This window comes from Numida meleagris, chromosome 1, assembly GCF_002078875.1.
Source record: "Numida meleagris isolate 19003 breed g44 Domestic line chromosome 1, NumMel1.0, whole genome shotgun sequence".
NCBI lineage: Eukaryota > Metazoa > Chordata > Aves > Galliformes > Numididae > Numida > Numida meleagris.
Window position 1 is genome coordinate 122,121,380 of NC_034409.1, and position 17,086 is coordinate 122,138,465.

The window sequence follows — 17,086 nt, forward strand, 5'->3', positions numbered from 1 at the left end:
TTAAATTCACTTCCTTTTACTTTCTGTTATGCGCTTTGTTGTGCAATCTCTTCCCATTGTTATTTAAAGGTTGAAAGAGAGAAATAAGTACTTCCATTTCATAGAGCATTTAAGCTATTCCTTTGGGAAGATGTTTCAGGATGGGATCTGAGTTTTTAGATTTTTTTCTGGGCATTGTTTTTACTTTACTACTTTGTTTTTTTCTACAGGCTTTTCACTTGACGTGAGCACTGAAATCTTTCTCTAATAATATATAACAAAATTTTCCATGAATTAATTGTGCGAATGAACTATTGCACTCTCACTCCAACTTTATTAAAATTAAGGGATTTTCTTTGGATCATTCCTGAATGCAGTGACTACATTGTGAACTCCCTGATGAAATATTCACACGATAACTCTCAATTATTTCTCCATATTGAAGCAAGGTTAACATAGAAATTGATACTGTAGCAAAGATAAGGCTGCTTGTGTTGTGGTATCAGTTGTATCAGATACCTAAGCTTCCTCCAAGGCCATCAATCTAGAGAAATGATGCTTTAGAACTTATGTCAAATTAGAGTACTAAGATGCTTTATTTTCATGTCCCCAATGAAATGCCATCACCCTTATTACAGTCCTGGCATCTCCATGTTTGAAAAGGAACAGTTCAATAAAAATAATTAGAGAGGTGGAGGATGATTGAGTGACATCTATACTATATGTACCTACTTGCACACATCATTTCCTGGCTCTTTTAGCAGTGGAGGAAAATGTAATGTTCTCACAGTGCGTCGCTATGGCTGGCTGGTTCTTTGCCAAAGATAGATCTAGTTGCATGGATTTCAGACACACTGCCACTTTTGGGTTGGAAATGAAGTCCTAAAAATCAATAATTGGTCTTCAATATTAAGTTGTATACAGTAATTTCATTGTGGTTTTATTAGATCAGTAAAATACCCGCTGTGGGACAGTATCACAAGGAACTAATTCATGTACCAAGCTTTAAGTCTAATATATAACTAAGAGTTTAGAGAAAGGGATTTGAGAGAGGTGAAGGAGCTGTATAGAGGTTTTAGTGTTTGAAAGAGTTTTCTAATGAGTAAAGAGTAACAAGAAACTAAAGTCTAATAAAGCAGATATTGTAGGGTTTGAAGTTTCAGATTACCTTCATTTGCTTTGTAAATTGCTAAGGAAACAAGCTCCTGGGACGCTTTCTCGAATACTCCCTTCGTCAGCCTGTGTGTCTTTTCTCCCATTCATGCACTATATACAGAGCTGAACAATTAATGGAGCTGAGAATTCTTAAGCTTATTTCAATTAAATGTCAACCACCATTTGATTAAAACATCTGTGATTGTGTTTGTTTTAAACACTGTCATATGTCTGCCACCTTTACTCATGCTGAGTAGAGTCTGCATGTGAGTTTGAATTTTTGAACAAGTGAAACTTTGTGGTGCTGTCTCATTAGTAGTTCAGATGCTGTTCTCCTTTTTGTTTGTGTGCAGTCTACCAAGTGTCTTTCCTTTCTAGCAGTGTGATTTGGTATTATACTGGATTTCTATTGCTGTGCTAGGAAATTGGAGTTTGAGTGTCAATAAGGAAATGAAACTTAACCAGACACTACCCACGGTCCGCAGTTCTTTCAGAATAATTATCATGTTGGTGAGAGATGTGCAGAAGGAAGTTGTGTCACTGGCATAGCTGGTTTGGTAGAAGCTCCTAATGTAATCACAGCAATGCCAGCAACACGGTGATGATTATTATTATTATTGTGTGAGAGAAATATTTATTTGTACTACTACAAATAGGAGCTCTGCCTTTAGTGTGTAAAAATGTGCTTGTATATTTTCTGAAAGAAATATCCTTATGGTGATAAAACACTTGACAGTAAAAAGAAGCCTTAAAGAAGTCATTAAAACTAAAAACTGCAGCATGAAGTGGATAGTATATCAGGGGTCTTACAGTGTGATAACGATAACACGTTGGTGGTATAGTGGTGAGCATAGCTGCCTTCCAAGCAGTTGACCCAGGTTCGATTCCCGGCCAATGCACCAGATGGTGGCAAATGCCTTATGGGGGTGGCTACAGCAGTGGGAACAAAATAACTGGCAACGAAGGGGTAAACCTATTTGGGCTGCTGAACTGTGGAAAGACATTGCTGCCCAAATTAAGAATATGGTTGTAAAGGTGCGTCATGTAGATGCTCATGTGCCCAAGAGTCTGGCTACTGAAGAACAACAAAATAACCATCAGGTAGATCAAGCCTCCAAAATTAAGGTGGCTCAAATGGACTTGGACGTGCAACACAAGAGTTATTTCTAGCTCACTGGGCCCATGAGACCTCAGGCCATCAAGGAAGAGATGCAACATACAAGTAGGCTAGAGACCGAGGGGTGGACTTAACTATGGACACTATTGCACAGGTTATTCATGACTGTGAAACATGCACCACAATTAAACAAGCAAAGAGGATGAAACCTCTTTGGGGGGAAGGGCGATGGCAAAAGTATAAATATGGGGAGGTGTGGCAGGTTAATTATATCACCTTGCCACGAAGCCGCAATGGTAAGCGTTATGTGCTCCACCTGACATGGAACATGGAGTAGAAGGAAGAAGCGTGAAGAACATTGATTTCAGTTTACATCCATCTGTCAAAACGTTAGTCAAAACTGAAAGTAATTTGATTGTAAATTATTTGAGAAATGGTAAAAGAGACTGAAGATATTCGAGATCGCTTTCACAGTCCTGATGTATTTCAGCACCAACATTTAACACTTCACAAAGTTTACTTAAAAATGACATAATACTAAATACTCATTTTCCTCTAAATTTCCTTTTTCTACTACTTTTTTGCTTATGACCAAATGATACTTGAAGAATTCTGATGACAGTGGAGGGCGGATCTGTGGCCTAAAGCTTGTGACTAGAGTGCAACAGGTGGGGGAGTCCTGAACCTCAGAACATTGCTGTCGCTGCTTTGACAAAAATACTGATCTGTTTAATTTCTTGTTCACACAGTTGTACAGAATCATTGAGATGTGTGTTTTGAACTTCCTCTAATAACTGTACATTTAGGAAGCTAAATAGATGAAGAAGACAAATACACAAATAGCTCTTGAAGAGCTATCAGCACATTCCAGATACAGTCTTTGATTTTCATAATTCATTTTCAATATCTTTCTCTGCTAGAAAAAATCTGCAGGGCTTGCTTTCAACTGTGCCAGATGCCTCTGAGACAAGAGGAGGTAGTTGCCAAATTGCTCACCATGCAGGAGAAATGGCAGCTGAAAGTGATTATACCCAGCATATGGTCTAAAGGCAGACATCTGCTGACAAAGATTAGGGATACTGTGGCAGATTCTCACTTGTTATAACGAGCCAAATAATCCTGAACATAAATCCATTAGAATAAATGGGAATAGCCATCAGAGAATTTTGCATCAGACCTGCCTCCTCCTGCTCACCCCTCCCCATACACTCCTATGCTTTGCCAGCTTGGACGTGTAGGAGTATCATGGGAGATGTGAGTGCATTTGCCAGAGCTATTTTGTAAAACCTTATAAATTGGTTAAAAAGTAGTGAGAACAGCACTTCGGTGAAAAGGCAAACCTCACAGTTTTAATGGAACACGGTAAGAACTTGAGGTGAGCATCTGGGGGCTGTAAGCAATATATGGGGAGGACAAATGCAACTCCATTATTTCTCATGTCTGGAGATTACATGTGCTCTTAGTCCCAGTTCAGTTTTGTCATTGGAGAGGTAACACTTTCAAATATATGTATTAGCATCACAGTCTCCTTAATTGTTAAGAAATAAATGGAGCTCGTATGTTTGAGAGCAAGACTTCTGAGGGCTTAGGGCCACGGATTCTATATGGCAAGAGCTCACAGTTAAGTACTTGAACGACACATGCCTATCTCAGTCTATTATGAGGTGCCTAATGCTCCCAGGACATTGCAAAAAATATATTAAACACTGGAAAATGACTGGAAGGTGCAAATGTTGTGGCCTCATGGGATGGGGATGGCAAAATATGAGAGCTGGAGAATGGGGAGTCTTGAAATGGCTTAAGGGAGGGGTGAGGGCTGGTCACAAAGGACTGTCTACTAACAGGTGACTAGATCTGCAAGTATGTGCAAGGGCACTGAAAGCTGTATGTGTGCTTTGGGGCCAGTGAGCTTTAGGCTAAGGACAAGAGTAGTAGTAGCTGGAGATGCGGAGGTAAAAACTGCTGGCAAAAGGATTGTGGGGGAAAAAAAAAAAACCTGCAGGGTGAGGTTGGTGGTAGTGATGAAGCAAGGTGGTATTGATAGCACTGATCACACCAAATGAAGGTGGAATGAGGACAAAATTAGGGCAAGGAAGATGGCTAAGTAGGCTGGTTGCTAGGTTTTGCTGAGTAGTGATAATTTTGCTGTAGAATAACGTTACTGGGAAGTGGGTATCTACTTTTGAGTCCCTTGGCAAAATTAGCAAGTAACTGGAGGCAAAGAGAAGCTGAGAAGCTGTGGTATTTATCCGTGCTTTGAAAAATGAAGACTATAAAGAAACATACTCTTTGTCAAAGAGTACATGCACACAGATGCACACCAACAAGTCTATTTCCTAGGACTATGGAAAGAACCATTTTCTACCCTCTTCATCTTCAGGAAGTTTATTTCTACACCAAATCACTTTGATAATAAGACACCACATGCTTTTTTCACTCTTTCAAAAAGAAAAAAATGAACTGGCTAAGAAAGGGTATGAGAGGTTAAAACAAGAAGTGTTTGAGAGAATGTTTCTTATGTGTATACAAACCCATGAGGTGTAAGCATATTAAACTATACGGGGCTACATATGTAGACTGAATGTGTGTATCTATCTATATCTAAACATAGACAAAATACAACTATGGCTGTGTGTGTTGAAATATGTACAGCCTTATTCAAATTCCTCCTGTTTCAAGGAGAATATTCTCAAGTGTCCCCAGGTGAACAGCAGAGTTCAAGTCCTCTCCAGCTTTATTAGAAAGTAACCTCCATTATGCAACCTGTTTTTGCTGAGTCTCTGGAGAGTTACTTGATACATTTTCAATATAGTTTGTAAAGCATGATGGAAGCTTTCCAGTAAAGAGGTGTAACGTTAAATACAAGATTATTAACATCATTCCTTTTGGCTATGCAGGTAGGACGTGTATGTGCTTTCTAACTTTTGAGGCACTTGAAATTTCCTATCTGTAAGGTTTTAAATTGGAGTAATTTAAAGTTATGGCTTCACTTAAGAGGGGTAGGGTTAAGTCCCTGAGTATTTGTCAGTTTTCTGTACACTTCTTTATGATCTCATAACCTAAGAAGAAGGTTAAAGATCTGCTCAAATTAAGATGTTTAAATGAATTGGGAATTTATGAGAAGTTTAAGAACCCATCTGCTGTCCAACAAAAAATAACAGGTGCCTGAGTAAGGGTTAACATTTTGATGGTTGACTTATGGAAAATACGCACAGCTTTTGTTACAGCTGCAAAAAAAAAAATCAATGTGCAGGCTTGTTAAATATTAACATTTCAGAGGCAGACACATCACATTATGCCTTCTGATTGGGGATTATTGTCCTTCCAACTGGTCTGGAGATAATATTGTAATATTCTTCTTATGTGAAGTGATTGTGCAATGGAATTCAGGCTTCTCTGGAGTGAGAGTCACCAATTTCAAGTTGCCAAGTCTCTGGATGTATGCCAGAATATGGATTTTCTTTTTCCTAGTGAAACAATGAATGTAGACAGTTCTGCTTGGTAAACACTTAAGCTGTCTGTGCTCAAGCCTTTTAGAGGTTTCACAGCAATGGGTAGCACCACCACACCTCTCTCCCACTTTTCCTCCTCAACAGGAAAGGGGCAGAAAACATGAATCTCGTGGGTTGAGGTAAGGACAAGGAGATACCTTGCCAGCTACCATCACAGGCAAAACAGACACAGCATAAGCGTGGTTACTGTAACTTATTGTCTATTTCTGACACACCAGAGCAGTGAGTACTAAAAGCAAACTGAAAGCAAACTAAAAACATTCCCCCCTCCACCATCTACTCTTCCCCTGAGCAGCACAGGGGAATGGTGAATGGGGGCTGTGGTCAGTCGATAAATGCTAAGCCGCTGCCGTTCCTCCATGCCACTCTCAGCCCCTGCTCCTCGTGGATCCCTCCCACAACGCCGTCCTTCCCGGACCGATCCCCGCGGGCTTCCCACGGGCTGCAGCTCTCCCAGAACCGCCTCAATATGGCTCCGTACGGCGGGGCCCACACTGCGGGCGCTGCCCCACACGGGTCCCCACGGGTCGCAGCTCCCCCAGCCCTCCTGCCCCACCGCTGCCCCTCTCCACGGGCTGCAGCTCCGGCCCGGGCCGCTCCTGTGGGGGTACCCACAGGCCGTGCCTCCTCCAGGCCTCAGCCACCGCCGCCCCGTGAGCTCCTCCGCGGCCGCACGGGGAGATCTGCTGTAGCGCAGCGGTGTTTCCCCTCCTTAAATCCGCCCTCCCAGAGCACACCCGGCGTCGCTCACGACGCAGCTCTGGCAGCGGCGGGTCCCTTTGGAGCAGCTGGAGCTGCTCTGCTTGCACAGGCCAGCCCTGGCAGCCCCGTGCTACCAAAACATCACCATGTAAGCCCAGTACAGCTCCTTACTCCACTATAGAAAATATGAAGTTAGTTTTCTTTTGTATGCTTGTACAGATGACTGGTGGATTCTGATTGGATACTCAAGCTGGACCTTAAACTGAAGTGACAGTCTCTAGACCACAATTTGTCTTCATTTGCATGTTCTGGGAGATTGTACTAAAAAAGCTTTTAAAAGACACTTTAAGATTTTCAGTGTGCAAAAGCTTTGTTATTTCTGTTCAAGCTTTTTTTTATAACAAAAAAACAACATCACAATGAAATTTTGGGAAGACACCCTACAATATGTTAATTTAGAATAGCTGAGACATCAAAGCAAGTTGAATAGGTGAGAGCTATCCTCAGTGTACACCCAGGATTCTGACTGGGTGTTATCATTACATTCTGCTGAAATTTCCTTTCTTTCTTTTATCCATTCGTGAGGCTTTGTTTCTGTTGTTCTTATTTGAAGGAAAACAACTTTGTAAACAAATAAGATACGGCATGTACAGTATCACATGGAATGTATTTGTACCATCTCCCTGCAAGTGTATGAGTTGCAATGGTAGGTGGTGACAAACAAGGGGATTACCTGCCCTTTGGGTTGCTAGTCATTGGTTGTTGCAACTGACTTATTTTCAGATCATTTGAAAATGCATTCCTACTTGTTAATTGTTCTCCTGAAATGTATTCATGAGTCAATGTCTTTAATTAGTCCTTAATGGAAAGATGGATGAAGCATTAGATAATTCTTTCCTCCCCTAGCCACGCAAATAAAATTAACAAGTACTGTCTTTCAGCCTTTCTTTTTCTGTTTACTTTAAGCTGCTAATTAGTTACAGTGATCAGAATTGTATTCTTCTGACTGTAATAAATGGAATTCCAGCAATGAAGGCTGAAGCTATTCTAAAAATAAATTGTGGCCTAGTAAATTTCAGCCAGTGTACAGAGCTGTCAAGCTGTTTGCAAATGAATGCTTCACCACTTCGATTGTTTTGAATCATTCTATGGTTAACATAGGGAAATCATTTATTTTTTTGTCTTGTAATTATAGAAGGTGAAACAGAAGAGTTACCTGGGTATAGCCTGTGTAATAAACAGAAAGCTTTTAAAGCTGTAATGTGACTGTTTAGCACTTTATTCTTCATCACAAATATTTATAATACATTATGAAACAAACGGTTGGTGTGAGCAAAAAGTCATAGCTGTATCACTTCAGAAGTGTTACATCTTTTAGACTGCCAAACAATGTGATCAAATACTATATGTAGGTGCTCCCCTCTTATAAAAGAGAAGATGACTGATCTAGGAATCTTGTTTCTCTCTGTCTGAGCCTGAGTGCAGAGCAAACACACTCTCTACCAGAACAGTTAATGGAGTATGTGCTCCACAAAGTTTGCAGAAGCTGGTGAACCACAAACTTGGAATAATTACTGTTGATGTGTTCAAGGACATATCTTAATTTACTTACTTAATGAGGCTTGATTTTTTTTTTTTTTTTACTACACTTTTGCTAATAACTGCATAACTCTACTAAGAACATCAGTGGAATCCTCAGCATAGATTTAAGTGACTTGTATGTTAACGATATTATTATGGATATTGATGTTGAAGTATATACTTATAGTAAGAAAAAAAGTCACCAAAGTTATCTAAGTCTATTAAATCTATTAAGGCATCTATAAGAAGTCATATGCTTATTATTTCTAGCAAAACTATTTCATTTGGTTTCCCCAAATTTCCGTTTCCCAAAATTTCCATTTCCCCTACAGATGAATTCATATAGGGCATTTCTTCTTTTCACTGGGAGTGATATCCTGTGACCTGCTTTTATAAGGATTGTCACAAGCATGGCAAAAGCTGAGTGAGGTTTCTTGGTCACTTCTATCCTTTACAGTCTTTCTTCATGTTCTTACATCAATGGGCACCTTGGCAGAAATGTAATGCAGGCAGGCTTTGATTTATTGACACCTTTGAGGACATCTAGTAATAGGGCAAATGTAAACTCATATCAGGTATATAGTTCTTTAATCAAGCTTTTTTTCTTAAATATTGGATGAGAGTTTGGCAAGTTTGTATTATTGGTGAGATACGTGTCTGAGTGTTATACTACATAACTCTAAGATATTAGAGGCTCTTTTCAAACCACTGGTTTACTGTTCTCAGAAAGTAGCCTTTCTGATGTTGAGACAAGATTGATTGGATCGAACTTGTGTAGAGTATGACTGAATCTTCCCTTCTGTGGTGACTACTCTCCTTCTGAGTTCTAAGAATTACACTTTACACCTTGGAACAGCCACGAAATGAGCAATCTCACAGCTAGGGTAACTGCATATGCAGCCACTCTGCTGGACTGTCAACACGCAGACAGATCCAACTATAATAGATAGCTTATGCTGAATATTTGCTAATGATATTTTGCAGTCCCAAATCCGTAGTTGAGGTCAAGAGGTTCTATAAAAAAAAGAGTAATGATTATGTTACATAAATTATAGGAAATCTTCAGGGGATTTAGAAATACTCAGTACAGTTTTATATCTCCCAGGTTCTAATATCCCTGCTATGGATCACTGTTTGTATAATTTGCCACAAGAGGGTTTATTTGCAGCTCAACAGATTTTGAAGGCTACATATTACAGAATTTGAAAAGTGAAAGGCAAAAACTGTAACCCTTACAATGCACTGAATATTCTGATGTCATTGTATTTGTGCAATTTCCTGTATGCATTATAGTTTCTTAAACTAGCACTCTTTTTAATGTGTATTGTTTGTTGTGATGAATTTTCAGTATGTCTGATATTTGCTGTGGAAAATGCTACAAGTTCAACAAATCCCTGTTGAAATTGCAGGTAGAAGCACAATAGACCTCAACAAATAATAAAAGGCTTTGGCTGAGCCAGACCACGATTATGACAGACACTGGAGCTGTGCTTAAAGACTGGTTGATGCAGTGATCACTGTGATTTAATTTCCCAGCAGCTTTAGATCCTTCATCTTTTCTCTGTTGCCCTGGCATAACTGCTGGAGGTCGGAGCAACAGACAGAAATGAAGATCTACTTCAGCCTCAGAACTTTTTCTTTCTGTGTCTGGTGATGTTCACATAACTAGGGACATCTGTCAACTATGTAAAGCTCAACTCCCACTTCTATTTTAAGTCGAGGCAACAGAAGTGCCAAGAAAATAAGGAATAACACTTTCAATTTACTTGAGTCACTTTGGAACTCTTGGAAAGTGATGCTTGTCTGTGTTGGAGAATAAATAACAGTGGTATAACTAGAGTAAAGTCCTGAAGTCCTAACTTCACTGAAGATAACAGGACCTTTTATGCTCGCTGAAGTGATTTCAGCGATTCAGTCTGCAAGTTGTTCTCCTAAGGTGTATGATGAGTGTCATGGGTCAGGTCATTGCTAATTTCCAAATCCTTTTTCAAAGCATAAAGTCTTCATACGATATAAATTCACTGTTGGTATTTATCTTTTGATGTTATCCGGAGATACTCTGGAGGTATCCTTAAGCTTTGTTCCTGCCCGTAGCACCCTACCATTCACACTGTACTTCTTCAGATCTGCTTCCAGAAGGTGGTGGCTGTAGCTTGATTCATAATAATCTGTCTTCACAAATGTACCTGTTTCAGCTACTCATTCACTGGCTGATTCACTGTATGCTAACATTTCAGTGGGAATTAATAGCTGAAACTTCATTAGTCTTCCACAGGCCCAACCTCTGAATCCCTGGTTTTGTGTTTTGTGCTCCTTTTGCAGAATACTTTCTCTCAGCTCTAGAACTGACAGGCTCTTTTAACTGTTTAACCCTTTGTTGCATCATTGACTCTTGTTGAATCTTGCTGTATCTGGCCAATCATTGCCTTCTCATCCAAAGCAGTTTTCGGTTCCTTGTATACAGGTAGACAGGAGGAAAGCATTGGGGTTAAGATCTGGAAGAAATGCTGTGAGCAGAGAGAGTAGGGGAAGCAGAATGGCTGTTTGCTTCTACAACACAACTTCCAGCAAATACATAGTCTTGAAATACAACCACATACCTCAAGGAATTATGCTGGGGAGAGGGGAGGAAGGTACAAAAAAGCCTAGCACAGGTGTATAGACAGCTCAATTCCATAGACTGACCTGCATGTTTTTCACAAATTTATTGCCACTACTCCACTGAACTTGACATCTTACACAAATATACTGCTACAAATGACTCCCCTTTCCCAGAAATGAAGAGGAGGAGGAAGGTCTCAAATCCAGAGAGGCAACTGAGCTTTTATTCTGACTGCATAGAAACAGTTGAAGCACTTGTTCCATCAATTATAGTTTAAGAAAATACCTATAAAAACATTGACTTGCCTATTTGTGAACTGTATCACCATCACAAAAGGACCAACACTGCCCTCATTAAAATCGAAGACGTACATTCGATCTTTAAAAAGCTCTTCTCAGGATTCCGAACTATGACTTTTGACGTGGAAAAGCCTAATTGTTTGTGGAGAGAGTCTTATTTTGGGGGGTTTTGTTCTGTTTTGTCTTCTATTTGGGTTCTCTTCAGAGACCTTGTCAAATGCTTTCTGCAGGCAATCTCCAAATGGAAGAGATTGTCTGCCATTTTTTGTCCTTTCTTTCCTATTAGTGCTGTCGTGGTGGGAGAAAAGAGTTAACAGAGGAGGGACTGCCTGTTGGTTAGTCAACTGACACTTGATTCAGTAGCTTATCAGTGGTTGCGTGACTGCCTTTGAGAAATCCTTCATACTGCTGAATCCGTCATGTTAGTTGATAGAGAAAACTTTGCTGGTCCACCCACATTTTTGCTGATCTCTTTGCTGATCCTTCCATTCACAGGCATGTCATAGTTGACAACCTCTTATAGTCCTTCAGTAACATCAAAAATGGTGACTGCCACCTCTCTATTCCACTCTGGGCCTTCAAAAGCTGTATCATTGATGGGTTATCCAGCTTGACAGGTATTATGGAGCACTAGCTGGCAAAAGAGCGTCTGATATGTGCTTTGGATTAGATACGTTAAGAAGTCTTGCGCCTAAAAAAAAACGACACGTGAGAGACATGGGCAAGATGACATCTTTTTATCATGTGATTGAATGTCCTTTTCCATTTGATGCAGAACTGGACTGGGTGGTTATGATTGCATGTGAAAGGGTCGATACCAAAATGGCAAGGGTTACAAACTGTGACAGAATTCCATGTCTTGCACACCATAAATAAATAGATACATTGAACTTTCTATTAGTTATAAGCTGAAGAGGGTAAAGATGCACCTATGTGCACAGGACAGCAGGAAGAGAAGGACAAAATCTCCAGCAGAAGCAGCAGAACAGAAAGAAAAATGCACTTCAGCAGTGCTATAGGGAGGTGCTGAGATGGGGAAACTTCACAATTTACAGAACTTGCAGATACTAGAAATTCAGGAAATGTTTGGAAAAGAAGCAATGTGAGAACTGCTGCCTTTCCAAGTTGTTGTTAACAGGGTGCAGCACTGATTAGTGCCAACTCACTGCTCTGATCCGTCTTTGTAGTAGAGCCTCGCCAATGTTGTCTGCAAGATCAGGCTATGTGGATGTTAGCTTGTGCAGGATGAAGTATAGCTTTGGGAACTTTCATGCACACTTTCATTGCCTTATTGCCTCTGGCAGCAGTAGTCCATTTCCAGCTGTGTCATGCTGAATTCTACCATACGATTTCTCTACTGTCATTGTATCTTCCTGATGAGTCAGGTTATGGATTTGCTAGGTTTTCTCTGAACTTGGGCAGCTCAAGGAACCATGTCAGACAGATGGGTCATCCTCCTGGTCAGACGCTCAAGACAGAACAAGAGGGAAAAAATAAAGAGAACCCCAGGTGGCCTGTGTGATTGTTCTTGAGGTAGCTGCTTTGAAGTCTTGCTTTAGGCATTTAAAGTTGAGTTGTAGTTTGCACTCTGATTTTCCAGGTATCAACTTGGGCAAAGCTTTGTTAAAGGCATGTTTTTTAGTAGCAGTCAGGGGGGTCTGACTGTGCCACCATGAAGTTTTCTGCTGGTTTCTTGTAGGTCACTAGAATTCTGTGATTAACTAATTGATTCATTACAACCAAGTGAATGCCCAGAGTGATACCAAAACATTTTATTGAAATATAACAGAACAGAAAGCAACCTGTGAAAGCCAATAAAAAGATGGCTGGTTGCTGACCTCTAACTAGCAAGTAAAGAGAGTTAAAATTAAATGTTATTTTTTTAAGTAAACTCTTACTCCAATCTACAAAAGCAATGAGGCCCAGGATAGCCCAAAAGAATTAGCAGACCCCTCACCATAGAAATAACCATAAAAAAAAAAAAAGGTCAGCAGCATTCTCAAACTCTGCATTGTGGTGCTATTGTAACAATCCACAATATTTAACAATCTGGGGGAAAAACCCTTCTGTTTTAGCTCTTGATGATTCATCCAGTTCTCAGGTGTTCATTTGTTCATGACTTTTATCTCCAAAGGCTTAGAAAGGCTCTTAAACATTTTTATAATGTGACTAATAGATCCATTGTCTGTGCAGGCTCTGCTCTTTATAAAATTACTTGCTTTTATCATGCAGGTGTTATGGGAGTTGTCGCAATCCAGATATACATCCAGATGGTAATAACGGCAGCAGCATCCTGCCTTTGACTTTCTGCTTGTGCACGCATCTACCATTCTGCAACCACTAGTGAGGTAGCTCGAGGTTTGGTTTGATTACATATTGTCTGTATTCATCTTCATGAACTACAGCAGAGAATGGCTTGGAGAAATCCAGGATAAAAAGGTGGTGATAGGAAAGGGATTAACTATGTTTTGCCTGTATCTCCTGGTAACTTTAGTTAACTACACTGGATAAGAACAGAAGCGATAGTTAACTCTCTTTATGCTTTTAATTTTCAAAGCAGTGCAAATATCCTCCAAGTTCCTGGCAAGCTGTAGTTTGTGCTCGAGACATATGAGAAAATTACTATCTTCATGGCATGTGATGGCTGTTGCTCAGCCTCTCTTGGCTTGGAGTCAGTATGTCTGCTGACATCAGGCAGATGAATCCAACCACTTTGTCCTCATCTTCTTCTGTTTTCCTTTCGGTAGAAATAGGCTAAAAATCACAAACACTGGTAACTGTTGGCAACTTTCTTTTATGTCCTGTGCCTGGATCAGATTCCCTGCCATGTTTAGTAAGTTTTGTCTCATGGTTTATCTTCCATATGTGGATAAAAAAGGCAAAATATTTTGAAACCATGGATACTATCTATATATGCTTTTTAAAATCCTTTTTTAAAAAATAACAACATACATTACTGTATAAATGACATGATGAATTGGTCTATCTTCTCATGCCTAATAGGCATGGTAAGATTCCTCTCCAAACCAATTTAATTCAACTCCTTCCTGAATGAATCAATACTGTGTCTGAAAATACAGTTTAGTCTTCAGAAGTTTTTCAATAAGTTGCCTCATACTTCAGATTGCTGAGGAACATGGTCTCTTTGGGGAGTTCACGTGACATGGACAGAAACTAAGCAGACAACTAACTTCACAATTGTACTAAAACACTGTGATTTTAAAACATTTGCATATCTCCAATAGGCCAAAACTGAATTCAGTATGAAAGATATGAAACACTTTACCCTTTTTAGATAACAGAATTCATTCCTTCATATTATTTTAAAATGACTCATGAAGTTTCCCTTCCTTCTTGAGTTTTTGTAAGAGTGAAAAATGCAGTATTATATAGGAAGGATTTTTTTTCCCTTGAGCAAATGAAGTTTGCTAGCATTATTTTTTAAATATGTTCATTCGTGTTTCTCCCAATATATATACACTACTGATACTGCTGTCTCATAAAACATTTGTTTCATGTTTACTCACTTAGCAAGTGTATCTTTAAGAGCCTTTCAAAAACCACCCTAAATCTGTTCTAAGAGTTACTGAAAATCTTTAAAGCTATGTTTTAATGAAAGGCATGGTGATTATGACAAATCAATAGGGAAAAAAGTAAACAAAAGAACAGTATCTTGACTTGCATGTCTACCAAAGACATCACTGACTTCTATTAATAACGTCAGTTGTACATCCAACTTTGTGCATTCTAAGGAAAAGCACTAATAATCAGGAACTGAGGATTCCCAGTAAATGCAGCAGCAGTGTTTCAGAAGAGGTCCTGCCGTTAGCACCATTTGTGTTTTTAACGTTTACATGTTTTGATTTTCTTCAAGTGCTTACTTTGAAGTCAGCAACTGAAGCAATATGCTGAACTGGAGCACATTATGTTTCTTGGTTTTTTGGCTGTATCTGTGGAGCTTATTTTACCTATGACAGGGTGAAAAACTGTATATGCAACTAGTGTGGCTGAAGGCAGTCTTAAAGGTGAGTGAATACACATACTCGTGAAATGAAATTATGTGACTATAAAAACTTATATCAGAGCATAAGATGAAGTCAAAGGACTTGCTGTGTGTTAATTCAGCCTGAGTCTCTTCATCCTATATCTAGTCAGATGTATGCAGGATATGGGAGGGTTGATACAGAGGAGATGCATTCAGACAGCCTAGGCACTTGTTGTTGTGCATTAAAAAGAGTGTGGCCAGCAGGTTGAAGGAGGCGATTCTCCCCCTCTACTGTGCCCTGGTGAGGCCACATCTGGAATTCTGTGTCCGGTTCTGGGCTCCCCAGATCAAGAAAGACAGGGATCTCCTAGAAAGAGTCCAGCGGAGCCTGGAGCATCTCTTGTATGGGGAAAGCCTGAGTGTGTTCAGCCTGTGGAAAAGAAGACTGAGAGGGGATCTGATAAATGTTTATAAATATCTAAAGGCCGGTGGGAGGCAAATGGACGAGGCCAGGCTCTTCTCAGTGATAGGACAAGGAATAATGGCCTAAAACGTGAACATAGGAAGTTCCATACTAGCATGTGGAAAAACTTCTTTATAGTAAAGGTGATGGAGCACTGGAACATGATGCCCAAAGAGGTTGTGGAGACTCCTTCTATGGAGATAGTCAAGTCATGTTTGGATGCCTAACTGTGTGACCTATTGTAGGGTACCTGCTTTAGCAGAGGGTTGGACTCAATGATCTCTTGAGGTCCCTTCCAACCCCTGGAATTCTGAGATTCTGTGATATTTTCTTGCACCTCAATAACGCTTCCTTCAGTTACACTGATTAAGGTTCTCTTAAGTTGATTATATTGGTAATGTTAATCACATTGATAATACTCAAATATTCATGTACTACTCATACCAGTTTGTGTATCTCTACTTGTAATATTTCTGACCCAAAAGTAAAGCCCAATTGAATTGATTTCCTCAGAATTCTGTGGTGGAAGAACATTTTTCTAACAGTATGTTGTTGGGAACACTGACAAAGACTTAAAGATTTTGTTTGTTTTTTTTTTTTACTTTGGAGTCTTACATGTGTAAACACTGCTGTACTTCATTCTATTTCATCACCTATTTGGAAAATATATTTGTATTTATGTTTTGTGAAAACCAGTGTTTTGACTTTGGAGTAGGAAAATGTCAACGTTTACTTTGGAAAATATTTGCTGGTGGGAATGATGCCTGTAAAGTTTTCATTGTTTAGAGATCTTGTACAATACCATGTTCAAGCAGAACTTTTGGTTTAATTGTGTGTTAAAATGCCCAAATATTGTAAATACTGGAGGGAGAAGAAAAGATGTTGCGTAATGAAATTAGATTCATATACAAGCTTCCTTAAAAATCTAGGGGTGTTCAAACATACATATGGATTAGGAAGATACCACATAAGATATAGCAGGTGGTGTTACTTGAAGAGATCACCCAGACCAATGAGTAAACTAGGGCTTTGCTGGCAATCAGTTTAAGTAGAAAAAGTGGGCTTGATGTGAGTAGGAGCAGAACGTACTTGGATTTGTTGGCACAGTGGTCCAGAGCTCTGTTATTTGTACTGTGAGAAACAGGAAGATTTTTTTAACTTGAAGTACATCAACCACATGGAAACTGCAAGAGTAATGCTGTTGAAAAGCATATCTAGCGTACCATGTGCACTCAGTAGCTGCTGGTTTCCTTCTTTTGCTTCAGGATATCAAGACAAGATGTTTTGATCATAGATGCAGATTTACTGGTGGGAACCAGGGGCTTCTGTCTTTCTTTTAGTACTTCCTGTTGTGTCCTCTGCCCTTTTTTTATGACTGGAGATGTTAGGTACCCTGGAGGAATTTGTTTATTTATGTAAGAGATCTAAGTAATACAGAAATTTGCACATTGGCTGCTCAGCACATGTGCGAAGAAGCAGCTTTATCCAGATTTATTTTGTTGAACATGCAAGCTGGCTATCTATGCCACTCAGTAATCACCTACACCTGTAGTTTGTCTAATTCCTCTACCTTTCTTGGCTCACTGGGATTTTGACACGTACAGATCCTTGTAAGATGTAGTCCAGGCACCCATGCCTCTTGACACAGCAGTGCGGCCCCTTGTCTCATTCCCTCTGCTGCTCAGACCCAG

At 39.7% G+C, this 17,086-nt stretch overlaps 1 non-coding gene across 1 annotated transcript; it reads left to right on the forward strand.

Annotated features, from left to right (window-relative positions):
- Positions 1,962-2,033, forward strand: TRNAG-UCC. The gene has a single exon. It is a non-coding gene; the product is annotated as a tRNA-Gly (tRNA).